Consider the following 19,220-nt stretch of genomic DNA (forward strand, 5'->3'; position numbering starts at 1 on the left):
GATGGGGGGGGGCGTTGCTGCACAGCTATTTTCAGGTCTCTCCAGAGATGTTAGATCGGGTTAATGTCTGGCCTCTGGTTAGGCCACTCAAGTACATTCAGAGACTTGTCCCGAAGCCACTCCTGCGTTGTCTTGGCTGTGTGCTTAGGGTCGTCGTTCTGTTGGAAGGTGAACCTTCACCCTAGTCTGAGGTCCTGAGCGCTCTGGAGCAGGTTTTCATCATGGATCTCACTGTACTGCGTTGTCTTGGCTGTGTGCTTAGGGTCGTCGTTCTGTTGGAAGGTGAACCTTCACCCTAGTCTGAGGTCCTGAGCGCTCTGGTGCAGGTTTTCATCAAGGATCTCTCTGTACTTTGCTCTGTTCATCTTTCCCTCGTTCCTGACTAGTCTCCCAGTCCCTGCTGCTGAAAAACATCCCCACAACATTTTTCTTTATTTTGACTATTTTCTACATTGTAGAATAATAGTGAAGACATCAACACTATGAAATAACACATATGGAATCATGTAGTAACCAAAAAAGTGTTAAACAAATCAACATTTATTTCATATTTGAGATTCTTCAAATAGCCACTCTTTGCCTTGATGACAGCTTTGCACACTATTGGCATTCTCTCAACCAGCTTCACCTGGAATGCTTTTCCAACGGTCTTGAAAGAATTCCCACAAGCTGAGCACTTGTTGGCTGCATTTCCTTCAATCTGCGGTCCAATTCATCCCAAACCATCTCAATTGGGTTGAGGTCAGGTGATTGTGGAGGCCAGGTCATCTGATGCAGTACTCCATCACTCTCCTTCTTGATCATATAGTCCTTACACAGCCTGGAGGTGTGTTGGGTCATTGTCCTGTTGAAAAACAAATGGGATGGTAAACCAGATGGGTTGGCGTATCGCTGCAGAATGCTGTGGTAACCATGCTGGTGAAGTGTGCCTTGAAATCTAAATGAATCACGAACACTGTCACTAGCAAAGCACCATCACACCTCCTCCTCCATGCTTCATGGTGGGAACCACACATGTGGAGATCATCCATTCACCTACTTTGCGTTTCACAAAGTTACAGCGAATGGAACCAAAAATCTAGAATTTGGACTTATTGGTGTCCTGTTAGTCGTGGTTTCTTTGCAGCAATTCGACCATGAAGGCCTGATTCACCCAGTCTCTTCTGAACATTTGATGTTGAGATGTGTCTGTTACTTGAACTCTTGTGAAGCATTTATTTGGGCTGAATTCTAAGGTGCAGTTAACTCTAGTGAACGTATCCTCTACAGCAGAGGTGGGCAACTCCAGTCCTCGAGAGTCTGACTGGTGTCACAGTTTTGCCCCCAGGCCTCAGCTAACACACCTGACTCCAATAATCACCTAATTATGATCTTCAGTTTAGAATGCAATTTGATTAATCAGCTGTGTTTGCTGGGGATGGGGGGGGGGAGGTAGGACACCAATCAGGCCCTCGAGGACTGGAGCCCCCCCCCCCCGCTCTACAGCAGAGGTAACTCTGGGTCTTCCTTTCCTGTGGCGGTCCTCATGAGAGCCAATTTCATCATGGAGCTTGATGGTTTTTACAACTGCACCTGAAGAACTGTTCAAAGTTATTGAAATGTTCCATATTGACTGACCTTCATGTCTTAAAGTAATGATGGACTGTTGTTTCTCTTTGCTTATTTCAGCTGTTCTTGCCATAATAGGGACTTGGTCTTTTACAAAATAGGGCTATCTTCTGTATACCACCCCTACCTTGTCACACACAAATGATTGACTCAAACGCATTAAGAAGGAAATCAATTCCACAAACTAACTTTTAACAAGGCACAACTGTTAATTGCAGTGTATTCCAGGTGATTACCTCATGAAGCTGGTTGAGAGAATGCCAATAGTGTTCAAAAGTTGTCATCAAGGCAAAGGGTGGCTACTTTGAAGAATCTCAAATACAAATATATTTGTTTAACACTTTTTTGGTTACTACTTGATTCCTTATGTGTTATTTCATAGTTATGATGTCTTCACTATTATTCTACAAAAACCCTTGAGTGAGTAGGTGTGTCCAAACATTTGACTGGTACTGTATATTATTATAATTGTTAGTATTATATAACATTATATATATATATATATATTATATGTGGAAAATAAGTGTAAAAGTGAAACCTACTTGGAATAAGAGAACTTTCATGTAAATGCCATGTGACATTTAAAGGTGAACGGTTGCTGTGTGGAACATTGTGAGATTTATTATGAGAGGTGATGTAAACGTCATCGAAGGCTCAAGTCACATGGCTAGAGCTCACACACGCCTACAGTACATGTGAATACTTATGTAAACTAGATATTTCAGTTTTTTTATTTTCAATAGATGTGCAAAAAAAATTCTAAAAACGTGTTTTACTTTCTCATTATGGGGTATTGTGATGTCAGTATAGGGTATTGTGATGTCAGTATTGGGTATTGTGATGTCAGTATGGGGTATTGTGATGTCAGTATGGGGTATTGTGATGTCAGTATTGGGTATTGTGATATCAGTATGGGGTATTGTGATGTCAGTATGGGGTATTGTGATATCTGTTTTTTTTTGTATGTGTTTTTTTATGACATCAAAAATATAGTTTGAAATGTTGAACAAAAGTATGAATATTACTGCTGTGGCTGAACTGTTGCAGAACAGAACTGAGCAGAAAAGAGCAGAGCAGAATAGAATACATAGAATAGAATAGAACAGAACAGAACAGAGCAGAGCAGAGCAGAGCAGAGCAGAATAAATAGATTAGAATAGAATAGAGCAGAACAGAACAGAACATAACTGAACAGAACAGAGCAGAGCAGAGCAGAGCAGAACAGAGCAGAGCAGAACAGAGCAGAGCAGAAAAGAGCAGAGCAGAATAGAACAGAACAGAACAGAGCAGAGCAGAGCAGAGCAGAACAGAGCAGAGCAGAACAGAGCAGAACAGAGCAGAGCAGAAAAGAGCAGAGCAGAATAGAATAAATAGAATAGAATAGAATAGAACAGAACAGAACAGAACAGAGCAGAAAAGAGCAAAGCAGAATAGAATAAATAGAATAGAATAGAATAGAACATAACAGAACAGAACAGAAAAGAGCAGAGCAGAATAGAATAAATAGAATAGAATAGAATAGAATAGAACAGAACAGAACAGAACAGAACAGAGCAGAGCAGAGCAGAGCAGAGCAGAATAAATAGATTAGAATAGAATAGAGCAGATGTCACGTTCTGACCTCTATTTCCGTTGTTTAGTATTTATTTAGTATGGTCAGGGCGTGAGTTGGGTGGGCAGTCTATGTTTGTTTTTCTATGTTTGGGGCATTTCTATGTTTTCGGCCTAGTATGGTTCTCAATCAGAGGCAGGTGTCATTAGTTGTCTCTGATTGAGAATCATACTTAGGTAGCCTGGGTTTCACTGTGTGTTTGTGGGTGATTGTTCCTGTCACTGTGTTTGTCGTCACAGGATAGGACTGTTTTGCGTTCTCACATTTCTTGTTTTCGTTAGTTTGTTCATGTGTAGTGATTTATTAAAATATGAACAACCACCACGCTGCGCTTTGGTCCGCTTCTCCTCCTCCTACAGACGAACGCCCTTACAGCAGAACAGAACAGAACTGAACAGAACAGAGCAGAGCAGAACAGAACAGAACAGAACAGAGCAGAGCAGAATAGAATAAATAGAATAGAATAGAATAGAACAGAACAGAACAGAACAGAACAGAGCAGAGCAGAATAGAATAAATAGAATAGAATAGAACAGAACAGAACAGAACAGAACAGAGCAGAGCAGAGCAGAGCAGAGCAGAATAAATAGATTAGAATAGAATAGAGCAGAACAGAACAGAACAGAACAGAACTGAACAGAACTGAACAGAGCAGAGAAGAACTGATGTTTATTTATCCATTACAGGCTGAGACAACAACACCGTGGACTTTTGCTGACAGTAAAGTACCCAACAACGAATTACATTTCTGCCTGAATCAATAATACAATTATAAATTATAACGTCTCTCTGTGTGCACAATTCATTTAGGCATTTATTTTTAGTTTCAATAGTTTTGGGTACAATGTTATTCAACTAAAGACATAGATTTCAAGGTCAAGTTTATGAAGAAGGTGCTACACATCCAGTGTGTCTGGGTCTCTCCAGGCCAATGAGAGTCGAGAGAATTCTTTACGACTTTGGCCACGAGGAAATGGCGGAAGCGGATGTTGAATTTGAGTCTGATGGCACTAGCAGACATGAGAGAAATGGAAAAGAATACTGAAGGGATAAAGGTTGGAGAAAGACAGCTAAAATGACAATGGAAAACAAGTGGGCTAGGCTACCCATATTACCAAACCATTCAATAGCTAGGCTGTCCATATTACCAAACCATTCAATAGCTAGGCTGTCCATACTACCAAACCATTCAATAGCTGGGCTATCCATATTACCAAACCATTCAATAGCTGGGCTATCCATATTACCAAACCATTCAATAGCTGGGCTATCCATATTACCAAACCATTCAATAGCTGGGCTATCCATATTACCAAACAGTTCAATAGCTAGGCTATCCATATTACCAAACCATTCAATAGCTAGGCTACCCATATTACCAAACAGTTCAATAGCTAGGCTATCCATATTACCAAACCATTCAATAGCTAGGCTACCCATATTATCAAACCATTCAATAGCTGGGCTATCCATACTACCAAACCATTCAATAGCTAGGCTGTCCATATTACCAAACCATTCAATAGCTAGGCTACCCATATTATCAAACCATTCAATAGCTAGGCTACCCATATTACCAAACCATTCAATAGCTAGGATGTCCATATTATCAAACCATTCAATAGCTAGGCTACCCATATTACCAAACCATTCAATAGCTAGGCTGTCCATATTACCAAACCATTCAATAGCAAGGCTACCCATATTACCAAACCATTCAATAGCTAGGCTACCCATATTACCAAACCATTCAATAGCTAGGCTATCCATATTACCAAACCATTCAATAGCTAGGCTACCCATATTACCAAACCATTCAATAGCTAGGCTATCCATATTATCAAACCATTCAATAGCTAGGCTACCCATATTACCAAACCATTCAATAGCTAGGCTGTCCATACTACCAAACCATTCAATAGCTAGAATACCCATATTACCAAACCATTCAATAGCTAGGCTGTCCATACTACCAAACCATTCAATAGCTAGGCTGTCCATACTACCAAACCATTCAATAGCTAGGCTGTCCATACTACCAAACCATTCAATAGCTAGGCTGTCCATACTACCAAACCATTCAATAGCTAGGCTGTCCATATTACCAAACCATTCAATAGCTAGGCTGTCCATATTACCAAACTGTTCAATAGCTAGGCTGTCCATACTACCAAACCATTCAATAGCTAGGCTGTCCATACTACCAAACCATTCAATAGCTAGGCTGTCCATACTACCAAACCATTCAATAGCTAGGCTGTCCATACTACCAAACCATTCAATAGCTAGGCTGTCCATACTACCAAACCATTCAATAGCTAGGCTGTCCATACTACCAAACCATTCAATAGCTAGGCTACCCATATTACCAAACCATTCAATAGCTAGGCTGTCCATACTCACAGGATAGGACTGTTTTGCGTTCTCACATTTCTTGTTTTCGTTAGTTTGTTCATGTGTAGTGATTTATTAAAATATGAACAACCACCACGCTGCGCTTTGGTCCGCTTCTCCTCCTCCTACAGACGAACGCCCTTACAGAATCACCCACCTACCAAGGACCAAGCGGCGTGGTAAACAGAGGCAGCAGCAACAGCAGCAGCAGGAGAAGCGACTGGTGCAGCAGGAGCAACAGCAGCAGCAGCAAAAGCAGCAGCAGGAGGAGCAACAGCAGCAGCAGCAAAATCAGCAGTGGGAGAGGCTGCACTACTTGGAGAGATGGACTTGGGAGGAGATTCTAGACGGGAAAGGACCCTGGGCAGAGCCAGGAGAATATTGCCGCCCCAAGGCCGAGCTGGAGGCAGCAAAAGCAGAGAGGCGGCATTATGAGGAACTAGCACGGCAGAGCGGATGGAAGCCCGAGAGTCACCCCCAAAAATTTCTTGGGGGGGGGCACAGGGGGAGTGTGGCAGAGTCAGGAGTCAGACCTGAGCCAACTCCCCCCGTTTATCGTGAGGAGCCAAGGAGGAGCTCAGAACCAGAGCTGGTGTTGGAGGTGAGCGAAGCAGAGACTGTGAAGGAGTTAATGGGGAAATTGGAGGAGAGTGATATGAGGGACTTGCTGGTTTGGTGCATGAGGCACGACATTCGCCCGACGGAGCGTGTCAGGGATTTAATGGCACCGGGGTCAGCTCTCCATACTCATCCTGAGGTGCGTGCGAGGGGTCTGGTGAAGACTGTGCCAGCCTCACGCACCAGGCCTCCTGTGCATCTCCCTAGCCTTGCACGTCCTGTGCCATCTCAGCACTACAGTGCTCCTAGCAGTGCTAACTGTGGCGGGCGTGGTGCTGGTCAGGCACCGTGTTATGCAGTTGTGCGCACGGTGTCCCCAGTACGCGTGCTTAGCCCGGTGCGCTACATCCCAGCTCCCCACATCTGCCGGGCTAGGGTGAAGATCCAGCCAGGGCGGTTGGTGCCAGCCCTGCTCTCAAGATCTCCAGTACGCCTTCACGGCCCGGTCTATCCGTCACCACCTCCACGCACCAGCCCTCCGGTGGCAGCCCCCCGTACCAGGCTGTCTCTCCGGCCCATCCTTACAGGGGCTTCCTCCTCTCCAGCGCTGCCGGAGCCTCCCACCTGTCCGGCGCCGCTGCCGGAGCCTCCCGCCTGTCCGGCGCCGCTGCCGGAGCCTCCCGCCTGTCCGGCGCCTCTGCCGGAGCCTCCCGCCTGTCCGGCGCCGCTGCCGGAGCCTCCCGCCTGTCCGGCGCCTCTGCCGGAGCCTCCCGCCTGTCCGGCGCCTCTGCCGGAGCCTCCCGCCTGTCCGGCGCCGCTGCCGGAGCCTCCCGCCTGTCCGGCGCCGCTGCCGGAGCCTCCCGCCTCTCCGGCGCTACCAGGGCCTTCCTCTTCTCCAGCGTTGCCGGAGCTTCCCGTCTGCCCAGCGACGCCAGCGCCGTCCGTCTGCCCAGCGCCGCCAGCGCCGCCCGTCTGCCCAGCGCCGCCAGCGCCGCCCGTCTGCCCAACGCCGCCAGCGCCGCCCGTCTGCCCAGCGCCGCCAGCGCCGCCCGTCTGCCCAGCGCCGCCAGTGCCGCCCGTCTGCCCAGCGCCGCCAGTGCCGCCCGTCTGCCCAGCGCCGCCAGTGCCACCCGTCTGCCCAGCGCCGCCAGTGCCGCCCGTCAGCCAGGGGCCGCCAGTGCCGCCAGTCAGCCAGGGGCCGCCAGTGCCGCCAGTCAGCCAGGGGCCGCCAGTGCCGCCAGTCAGCCAGGGGCCGCCAGTGCCGCCAGTCAGCCAGGGGCCGCCAGTGCCGCCAGTCAGCCAGGGGCCGCCAGTGCCGCCAGTCAGCCAGGGGCCGCCAGTGCCGCCAGTCAGCCAGGGGCCGCTTGTGCCGCCAGTCAGCCAGGGGCCGCCCGAGCAGCTGCCCCTCTGTCCCAAGCAGCTGTCCCTCTGTCCCGAGCAGCTGTCCCTCTGTCCCGAGCAGCTGCCCCTCTGTCCCGAGCAGCTGCCGCCCCTCTGTCCCGAGCAGCTGCCGCCCCTCTGTCCCGAGCTGCTATCGCCCCTCTGTCCCGAGCTGCTATCGCCCCTCTGTCCCGAGCAGTTGTCCCTCTGTCCCGAGCAGTTGTCCCTCTGTCCCGAGCAGCTGCTTCACCTCTGTCCCGAGCTGCCCCTCTGTCCCGAGCAGCCCCTCTGTCCAGTGGGGTCATTGAGAGGGGTGGTCATGGTGAGTAAGCCAGAGAGGCGGAAAATAAGGCGGACTAAGACAATGGTGAAGTGGGGTCCGCGTCCCGCGCCAGAGCCGCCACCGCGGACAGACGCCCACCCAGACCCTCCCCTATAGGTCAAGGTTTTGCGGCCGGAGTCCGCACCTTTGGGGGGGGGTACTGTCACGTTCTGACCTCTATTTCCGTTGTTTAGTATTTATTTAGTATGGTCAGGGCGTGAGTTGGGTGGGCAGTCTATGTTTGTTTTTCTATGTTTGGGGCATTTCTATGTTTTCGGCCTAGTATGGTTCTCAATCAGAGGCAGGTGTCATTAGTTGTCTCTGATTGAGAATCATACTTAGGTAGCCTGGGTTTCACTGTGTGTTTGTGGGTGATTGTTCCTGTCACTGTGTTTGTCGTCACAGGATAGGACTGTTTTGCGTTCTCACATTTCTTGTTTTCGTTAGTTTGTTCATGTGTAGTGATTTATTAAAATATGAACAACCACCACGCTGCGCTTTGGTCCGCTTCTCCTCCTCCTACAGACGAACGCCCTTACAGCAGAACAGAACAGAACTGAACAGAACAGAGCAGAGCAGAACAGAACAGAACAGAACAGAACAGAGCAGAGCAGAATAGAATAAATAGAATAGAATAGAACAGAACAGAACAGAACAGAACAGAGCAGAGCAGAGCAGAGCAGAGCAGAATAAATAGATTAGAATAGAATAGAGCAGAACAGAACAGAACATAACTGAACAGAACAGAGCAGAGCAGAGAAGAACTGATGTTTATTTATCCATTACAGGCTGAGACAACAACACCGTGGACTTTTGCTGACAGTAAAGTACCCAACAACGAATTACATTTCTGCCTGAATCAATAATACAATTATAAATTATAACGTCTCTCTGTGTGCACAATTCATTTAGGCATTTATTTTTAGTTTCAATAGTTTTGGGTACAATGTTATTCAACTAAAGACATAGATTTCAAGGTCAAGTTTATGAAGAAGGTGCTACACATCCAGTGTGTCTGGGTCTCTCCAGGCCAATGAGAGTCGAGAGAATTCTTTACGACTTTGGCCACGAGGAAATGGCGGAAGCGGATGTTGAATTTGAGTCTGATGGCACTAGCAGACATGAGAGAAATGGAAAAGAATACTGAAGGGATAAAGGTTGGATAAAGACAGCTAAAATGACAATGGAAAACAAGTGGGCTAGGCTACCCATATTACCAAACCATTCAATAGCTAGGCTGTCCATATTACCAAACCATTCAATAGCTAGGCTGTCCATACTACCAAACCATTCAATAGCTGGGCTATCCATATTACCAAACCATTCAATAGCTGGGCTATCCATATTACCAAACCATTCAATAGCTGGGCTATCCATATTACCAAACCATTCAATAGCTGGGCTATCCATATTACCAAACAGTTCAATAGCTAGGCTATCCATATTACCAAACCATTCAATAGCTAGGCTACCCATATTACCAAACAGTTCAATAGCTAGGCTATCCATATTACCAAACCATTCAATAGCTAGGCTACCCATATTATCAAACCATTCAATAGCTGGGCTATCCATACTACCAAACCATTCAATAGCTAGGCTGTCCATATTACCAAACCATTCAATAGCTAGGCTACCCATATTATCAAACCATTCAATAGCTAGGCTACCCATATTACCAAACCATTCAATAGCTAGGCTGTCCATATTATCAAACCATTCAATAGCTAGGCTACCCATATTACCAAACCATTCAATAGCTAGGCTGTCCATATTACCAAACCATTCAATAGCAAGGCTACCCATATTACCAAACCATTCAATAGCTAGGCTACCCATATTACCAAACCATTCAATAGCTAGGCTATCCATATTACCAAACCATTCAATAGCTAGGCTACCCATATTACCAAACCATTCAATAGCTAGGCTATCCATATTATCAAACCATTCAATAGCTAGGCTACCCATATTACCAAACCATTCAATAGCTAGGCTGTCCATACTACCAAACCATTCAATAGCTAGAATACCCATATTACCAAACCATTCAATAGCTAGGCTGTCCATACTACCAAACCATTCAATAGCTAGGCTACCCATATTACCAAACCATTCAATAGCTAGGCTGTCCATACTACCAAACCATTCAATAGCTAGGCTATCCATATTACCAAACTGTTCAATAGCTGGGCTGTCCATACTACAGGAGCTTCATTTTATTATTTCTATCTCTATTGTGAATTTGCGCAAACTTTGGAGATAACAATAGGTGGCAAAGTCAAATATACTGGTTTCCTTCTGTGTGAGAATGACTAACAACATCAATGGGGGCCCCTGGGCATTTACCCTGCGTGCCCCATCAACATTCGGCCATGACTGCTACAAGTTTACATAGCTGGCTAGGTTAACTACCAATCTAGTTTAGATAGCTGGCTAGGTTAACTACAAATCTAGTTTAGGTAGCTGGCTAGGTTAACTACAAATCTAGTTTACATAGCTGTTTAGACTAACTGACAATCTAGTTAAGATAGCTGACTAGACTAACAGCTAATCTAGTTTACATTGCTGGCTAGACTAACTGACAATCTAGTTTAGATAGCTGGCTAGATTAACAGCTAATCTAGTTCACATAGCTGGCTTTACTAACTGCCAATCTAGTTCTGAAACTTGCCCTGAGTGCCCTCTAAGGGTGAAGGAACTAGATTTGAGGTTAGGCGTGTTGTACTGGGACACGTTTTAACACAGAGAAAGATTTTCATTTTTTCACAATGGGTCTGCCGTGGCCATGTTGTAGTTTTATCTCCATCTCTTCATTCAACGACTCAATCATGGAAACTCTTACTGACAGTTGTGGCTGCTTTGTGTGATGTATTGTTGTCTCTACCTTCTTGCCCTTTGTCCTGTTGACTGTGCCCAATGATGTTTGTACCATGCTTTGTGCGGCTAACGTGTTGTGCTGCTACCATGTTATCTTGGGTTGCTACCATAATGTGTTATCATGTGTTGCTGCCTTGCTATGTTGTTGTCTTAGGTCTCTCTTTATGTAGTGTTGTCTCTCTTGTTGTGATGTGTGTTTTGTCCCATAGTTATATATATATATACTGTATTTTATTTTTTTAATCCCAACCCCCCATCGCCACAGGAGGCCTTTTGCCTTTTGGTAGGCCATCATTGTAAATTAGAATTTGTTCTTATTAACTGACTTGCCTAGTTAAATAAAAATTTAAATAAAAGTTTGCATAACTAGGCTAGGTGAAGGTCCTCGGTGGGTCTGTATTAATTCTGCGATTATATTGGAGACAGATTTATAGCAGTGAATGTCATCTATTAATTTACCGTTATAGTATCTCTAAGTAGAAACCGCATCAGCCAGCGAAACTAATTGTTCTCACTTTAAGAATTATCATGATCTTCTTGTTGACCACAAACTACAAAAACTTATTTTACTCAAATAGAGATTTAAATAAATGGGGTTTATTTGAAAAGATGGGCCTGGCTGACATGAAAAAATATGTTAAAGGGGAAAGGATCCACAGACACAGAGGCTGATTATTCTTCTGCACATCTGTTTATTTACAATGCTGGTTGCCATGGTGAACGCAGACACAGGACATTGAATGCTACCTGAATTGACCCACAGAGAGGTCAAACAGGTGTGTGTGTGTGTGTGTTTATCAGATTACCCAGGGTCCACAGCAACACCAGTTATTATTCTCTATCCCCAGTGTATGTAGTGTATGTGCTTTACACATAGCCATGATAACATAGGCACACATCTTATCTCTTTTCCTTGTCTCCCCTTCTTGGACCACGACTGACCACGACTGAGGACACCCTGTCCTAACACCTGGACGTGCCTGGTCCAATCCCCCCCATCTACCAGCCTATTGATACCACCACTACTCTTTCTCCCTCTCGAGTCACTGACCCCGTTACCCCACACACCCAGAAACTTGGATTCCATTACTTGGGTCTGGAAGTGTTAGTATGTTCTCTACAGTCATTATGGATATTGTCTGAGCCTGATGGTCATTAATACTGCTCTTGCTCTTTCCTTATTGAAATGGTGAACAAAGACAGCCTATTCTTTCATTTTTTAAAACACAATGAAGACATTGTTTGAATGTATGTCTTCATGGAACAGCGGGGACTGTGAAGAGACACAGACACATACGCATGATAACATACCCACACGTACACATTCATTTTGTATTGTAGTAGAGCAGCAGCCTGACGAAATCCCCCAGAAAAGGAAAATTCCATCAAAAATCTATCTTTTCATTATCTGTTTCATTAGTCCGTTGTTGACAACCAAAATTTTGTGCTTGTCAACAATCAAGATATGTAACTTCAAAAATATTTAGAAAAATGAAATGTCGTGTTTTTAATTGTTGGCAGCAGCTAATGGGGATTCAGACAAAATACAAATACAACAGGCAGACTGTGTCCCAAAAGGCACCCTATTCCCAGAAACGTAAAGTATAGTACACCACAGTATAAAGCTGCTGGTATTACAGGGTAGTGTAAAGCTGCTGGTATTACAGGGTAGTGTAAAGCTGATGGTATTACAGGGTAGTGTAAAGCTGACGGTATAACACCATAGTATAAAGCTGCTGGTATTACAGGGTAGTGTTAAGCTGATGGTATTACAGGGTAGTATAAAGCTGCTGGTATTACAGGGTAGTGTAAAGCTGATGGTATTACAGGGTAGTGTAAAGCTGACGGTATAACACCATAGTATAAAGCTGCTGGTATTACAGGGTAGTGTTAAGCTGATGGTATTACAGGGTAGTGTAAAGCTGATGGTATTACACCATAGTATAAAGCTGCTGGTATTACAGGGTAGTGTAAAGCTGATGGTATTACAGGGTACTGTAAAGCTGCTGGTATTACAGGGTAGTGTAAAGCTGATGGTATTACAGGGTAGTATAAAGCTGACGGTATAACACCATAGTATAAAGCTGCTGGTATTACACCGTACTGTAAAGCTGATGGTATTGCAGGGTAGTATAAAGCTGATGGTATTACAGGGTAGTGTAAAGCTGATGGTATTACAGGGTAGTATAAAGCTGATGGTATTACAGGGTAGTGTAAAGCTGACGGTATAACAGGGTAATGTAAAGCTGATGGTATTACAGGGTAGTGTAAAGCTGACGGTATAACAGGGTAATGTAAAGCTGATGGTATAACACCATAGTGTAAAGCTGATGGTATAATACCATAGTGTAAAGCTGATGGTATTACAGGGTAGTGTAAAGCTGATGGTATTACAGGGTAGTGTAAAGCTGACGGTATAACAGGGTAATGTAAAGCTGATGGTATAACACCATAGTATAAAGCTGATGGTATTACAGGGTAGTGTAAAGCTGATGGTATTACAGGGTAGTGTAAAGCTGACGGTATAACAGGGTAATGTAAAGCTGATGGTATTACAGGGTAGTGTAAAGCTGACGGTATAACAGGGTAATGTAAAGCTGATGGTATAACACCATAGTATAAAGCTGATGGTATTACAGGGTAGTGTAAAGCTGATGGTATTACAGGGTAGTATAAAGCTGATGGTATTACAGGGTAGTGTAAAGCTGACGGTATAACAGGGTAATGTAAAGCTGACGGTGTAACAGGGTAGTGTAAAGCTGATGGTATTACAGGGTAGTGTAAAGCTGATGGTATAACAGGGTAGTGTAAAGCTGACGGTATAACAGGGTAGTATAAAGCTGATGGTATTACAGGGTAGTGTAAAGCTGATGGTATTACAGGGTAGTGTAAAGCTGACGGTATAACAGGGTAATGTAAAGCTGATGGTATAACACCATAGTATAAAGCTGATGGTATTACAGGGTAGTGTAAAGCTGATGGTATTACAGGGTAGTATAAAGCTGATGGTAATACAGGGTAGTGTAAAGCTGATGGTATTACAGGGTAGTGTAAAGCTGACGGTATAACAGGGTAGTGTAAAGCTGATGGTATTACAGGGTAGTGTAAAGCTGATGGTATTACAGGGTAGTGTAAAGCTGATGGTATTCCACCGTACTGTAAAGCTGGTGGTATTACAGGGTAGTATAAAGCTGATGGTATTACACCATAGTATAAAGCTGATGGTATTACACCATAGTATAAAGCTGATGGTATTACAGGGTAGTGTAAAGCTGATGGTATTACAGGGTAGTGTAAAGCTGATGGTATACAGGGTAGTGTAAAGCTGATGGTATTACAGGGTAGTGTAAAGCTGATGGTATTACAGGGTAGTGTAAAGCTGATGGTATTCCAGGGTAGTATAAAGCTGATGGTATTACACCATAGTATAAAGCTGATGGTATTACAGGGTAGTGTAAAGCTGATGGTATTACATCATAGTATAAAGCTGATGGTATTGCAGGGTAGTATAAAGCTGATGGTATTACACCATAGTAAAAGCTGATGGTATTACAGGGTAGTGTAAAGCTGATGGTATTACAGGGTAGTGTAAAGCTGATGGTATTACAGGGTAGTATAAAGCTGATGGTAAAACAGGGTAGTGTAAAGCTGATGGTATTACAGGGTAGTGTAAAGCTGATGGTATAACAGGGTAGTGTAAAGCTGATGGTATACACCATAGTATAAAGCTGATGGTATTACACCATAGTATAAAGCTGATGGTATTACAGGGTAGTGTAAAGCTGATGGTATAACAGGGTAGTGTAAAGCTGATGGTATTACAGGGTAGTGTAAAGCTGATGGTATTACAGGGTAGTGTAAAGCTGATGGTATTACAGGGTCGTGTAAAGCTGATGGTATTACAGGGGAGTGTAAAGCTGATGGTATTACAGGGGAGTGTAAAGCTGACGGTATAACAGGGTAATGTAAAGCTGATGGTATAACACCATAGTATAAAACTGATGGTATTACAGGGTAGTGTAAAGCTGACGGTATAACAGGGTAATGTAAAGCTGATGGTATTACAGGGTAGTGTAAAGCTGACGGTATAACAGGGTAATGTAAAGCTGATGGTATAACACCATAGTATAAAGCTGATGGTATTACAGGGTAGTGTAAAGCTGATGGTATTACAGGGTAGTATAAAGCTGATGGTATTACAGGATAGTGTAAAGCTGATGGTATTACAGGGTAGTGTAAAGCTGACGGTATAACAGGGTAATGTAAAGCTGATGGTATTACAGGGTAGTGTAAAGCTGACGGTATAACAGGGTAATGTAAAGCTGACGGTATAACAGGGTAGTGTAAAGCTGACGGTATAACAGGGTAGTGTAAAGCTGATGGTATTACAGGGTAGTGTAAAGCTGATGGTATTACAGGGTAGTGTAAAGCTGACGGTATAACAGGGTAGTGTAAAGCTGACGGTATAACAGGGTAGTATAAAGCTGATGGTATTACAGGGTAGTGTAAAGCTGATGGTATTACAGGGTAGTGTAAAGCTGACGGTATGACAGGGTAATGTAAAGCTGATGGTATAACACCATAGTATAAAGCTGATGGTATTACAGGGTAGTGTAAAGCTGATGGTATTACAGGGTAGTATAAAGCTGATGGTATTACAGGGTAGTGTAAAGCTGATGGTATTACAGGGTAGTGTAAAGCTGACGGTATAACAGGGTAATGTAAAGCTGATGGTATTACAGGGTAGTGTAAAGCTGACGGTATAACAGGGTAATGTAAAGCTGACGGTATAACAGGGTAGTGTAAAGCTGACGGTATAACAGGGTAGTGTAAAGCTGATGGTATTACAGGGTAGTGTAAAGCTGATGGTATTACAGGGTAGTGTAAAGCTGATGGTATTCCACCGTACTGTAAAGCTGATGGTATTACAGGGTAGTATAAAGCTGATGGTATTACACCATAGTATAAAGCTGATGGTATTACACCATAGTATAAAGCTGATGGTATTACAGGGTAGTGTAAAGCTGATGGTTATACAGGGTAGTGTAAAGCTGATGGTATTACAGGGTAGTGTAAAGCTGATGGTATTCCAGGGTAGTATAAAGCTGATGGTATTACACCATAGTATAAAGCTGATGGTATTACAGGGTAGTGTAAAGCTGATGGTATTACACCATAGTATAAAGCTGATGGTATTACAGGGTAGTGTAAAGCTGATGGTATTACACCATAGTATAAATCTGATGGTATTACCCCATAGTATAAAGCTGATGGTATAACAGGGTAGTATAAAGCTGATGGTAAAACAGGGTAGTGTAAAGCTGATGGTATTACAGGGTAGTGTAAAGCTGATGGTATAACAAGGTAGTGTAAAGCTGATGGTATTACAGGGTAGTGTAAAGCTGATGGTATTACAGGGTAGTGTAAAGCTGATGGTATTCCACCGTACTGTAAAGCTGATGGTATTACAGGGTAGTATAAAGCTGATGGTTTTACACCATACTGTAAAGCTGATGGATTTCAGGGTAGTAGAAAGCTGATGGTATTACAGGGTACTGTAAAGCTGATGGTATTACAGGGTAGTGTAAAGCTGATGGTATTACAGGGTAGTGTAAAGCTGATGGTATTACATGGTAGTGTAAATCTGATGGTATTACAGGGTAGTGTAAAGCTGATGGTATTACAGGGTAGTGTAAAGCTGATGGTATTCCACCGTACTGTAAAGCTGGTGGTATTACAGGGTAGTATAAAGCTGATGGTATTACACCATAGTATAAAGCTGATGGTATTACACCATAGTATAAAGCTGATGGTATTACAGGGTAGTGTAAAGCTGATGGTATTACAGGGTAGTGTAAAGCTGATGGTATACAGGGTAGTGTAAAGCTGATGGTATTACAGGGTAGTGTAAAGCTGATGGTATTACAGGGTAGTGTAAAGCTGATGGTATTCCAGGGTAGTATAAAGCTGATGGTATTACACCATAGTATAAAGCTGATGGTATTACAGGGTACTGTAAAGCTGATGGTATTACACCATAGTATAAAGATGATGGTATTGCAGGGTAGTATAAAGCTGATGGTATTACACCATAGTAAAAGCTGATGGTATTACAGGGTAGTGTAAAGCTGATGGTATTACAGGGTAGTGTAAAGCTGATGGTATTACAGGGTAGTATAAAGATGATGGTATTGCAGGGTAGTATAAAGCTGATGGTATTACACCATAGTATAAAGCTGATGGTATTACAGGGTAGTGTAAAGCTGATGGTATTACACCATAGTATAAAGCTGATGGTATTACAGGGTAGTGTAAAGCTGATGGTATAACAGGGTAGTGTAAAGCTGATGGTATTACAGGGTAGTGTAAAGCTGATGGTATTACAGGGTAGTGTAAAGCTGATGGTATTACAGGGTAGTGTAAAGCTGATGGTATTACAGGGGAGTGTAAAGCTGATGGTATTACAGGGGAGTGTAAAGCTGACGGTATAACAGGGTAATGTAAAGCTGATGGTATAACACCATAGTATAAAACTGATGGTATTACAGGGTAGTGTAAAGCTGACGGTATAACAGGGTAATGTAAAGCTGATGGTATTACAGGGTAGTGTAAAGCTGACGGTATAACAGGGTAATGTAAAGCTGATGGTATAACACCATAGTATAAAGCTGATGGTATTACAGGGTAGTGTAAAGCTGATGGTATTACAGGGTAGTATAAAGCTGATGGTATTACAGGGTAGTGTAAAGCTGATGGTATTACAGGGTAGTGTAAAGCTGACGGTATAACAGGGTAATGTAAAGCTGACGGTATAACAGGGTAGTGTAAAGCTGACGGTATAACAGGGTAGTGTAAAGCTGATGGTATTACAGGGTAGTGTAAAGCTGATGGTATTACAGGGTAGTGTAAAGCTGACGGTATAACAGGGTAGTGTAAAGCTGACGGTATAACAGGGTAGTATAAAGCTGATGGTATTACAGGGTAGTGTAAAGCTGATGGTATTACAGGGTAGTGTAAAGCTGACGGTATGACAGGGTAATGTAAAGCTGATGGTATAACACCATAGTATAAAGCTGATGGTATTACAGGGTAGTGTAAAGCTGATGGTATTACAGGGTAGTATAAAGCTGATGGTATTACAGGGAATTGTAAAGCTGATGGTATTACAGGGTAGTGTAAAGCTGACGGTATAACAGGGTAATGTAAAGCTGATGGTATTACAGGGTAGTGTAAAGCTGACGGTATAACAGGGTAATGTAAAGCTGACGGTATAACAGGGTAGTGTAAAGCTGACGGTATAACAGGGTAGTGTAAAGCTGATGGTATTACAGGGTAGTGTAAAGCTGATGGTATTACAGGGTAGTGTAAAGCTGATGGTATTCCACCGTACTGTAAAGCTGATGGTATTACAGGGTAGTATAAAGCTGATGGTATTACACCATAGTATAAAGCTGATGGTATTACACCATAGTATAAAGCTGATGGTATTACAGGGTAGTGTAAAGCTGATGGTTATACAGGGTAGTGTAAAGCTGATGGTATTACAGGGTAGTGTAAAGCTGATGGTATTCCAGGGTAGTATAAAGCTGATGGTATTACACCATAGTATAAAGCTGATGGTATTACAGGGTAGTGTAAAGCTGATGGTATTACACCATAGTATAAAGCTGATGGTATTACAGGGTAGTGTAAAGCTGATGGTATTACACCATAGTATAAATCTGATGGTATTACCCCATAGTATAAAGCTGATGGTATAACAGGGTAGTATAAAGCTGATGGTAAAACAGGGTAGTGTAAAGCTGATGGTTTTACAGGGTAGTGTAAAGCTGATGGTATAACAAGGTAGTGTAAAGCTGATGGTATTACAGGGTAGTGTAAAGCTGATGGTATTACTGGGTAGTGTAAAGCTGATGGTATTCCACCGTACTGTAAAGCTGATGGTATTACAGGGTAGTATAAAGCTGATGGTTTTACACCATACTGTAAAGCTGATGGATTTCAGGGTAGTAGAAAGCTGATGGTATTACAGGGTACTGTAAAGCTGATGGTATTACAGGGTAGTGTAAAGCTGATGGTATTACAGGGTAGTGTAAAGCTGATGGTATTACATGGTAGTGTAAATCTGATGGTATTACAGGGTAGTGTAAAGCTGATGGTATTACAGGGTAGTGTAAAGCTGATGGTATTCCACCGTACTGTAAAGCTGGTGGTATTACAGGGTAGTATAAAGCTGATGGTATTACACCATAGTATAAAGCTGATGGTATTACACCATAGTATAAAGCTGATGGTATTACAGGGTAGTGTAAAGCTGATGGTATTACAGGGTAGTGTAAAGCTGATGGTATACAGGGTAGTGTAAAGCTGATGGTATTACAGGGTAGTGTAAAGCTGATGGTATTACAGGGTAGTGTAAAGCTGATGGTATTCCAGGGTAGTATAAAGCTGATGGTATTACACCAT

The sequence above is a fragment of the Oncorhynchus mykiss genome, chromosome 29, assembly GCF_057628025.1.
Source record: "Oncorhynchus mykiss isolate SJ-2025 chromosome 29, ASM5762802v1, whole genome shotgun sequence".
In the NCBI taxonomy this organism is placed as follows: Eukaryota; Metazoa; Chordata; class Actinopteri; order Salmoniformes; family Salmonidae; genus Oncorhynchus; species Oncorhynchus mykiss.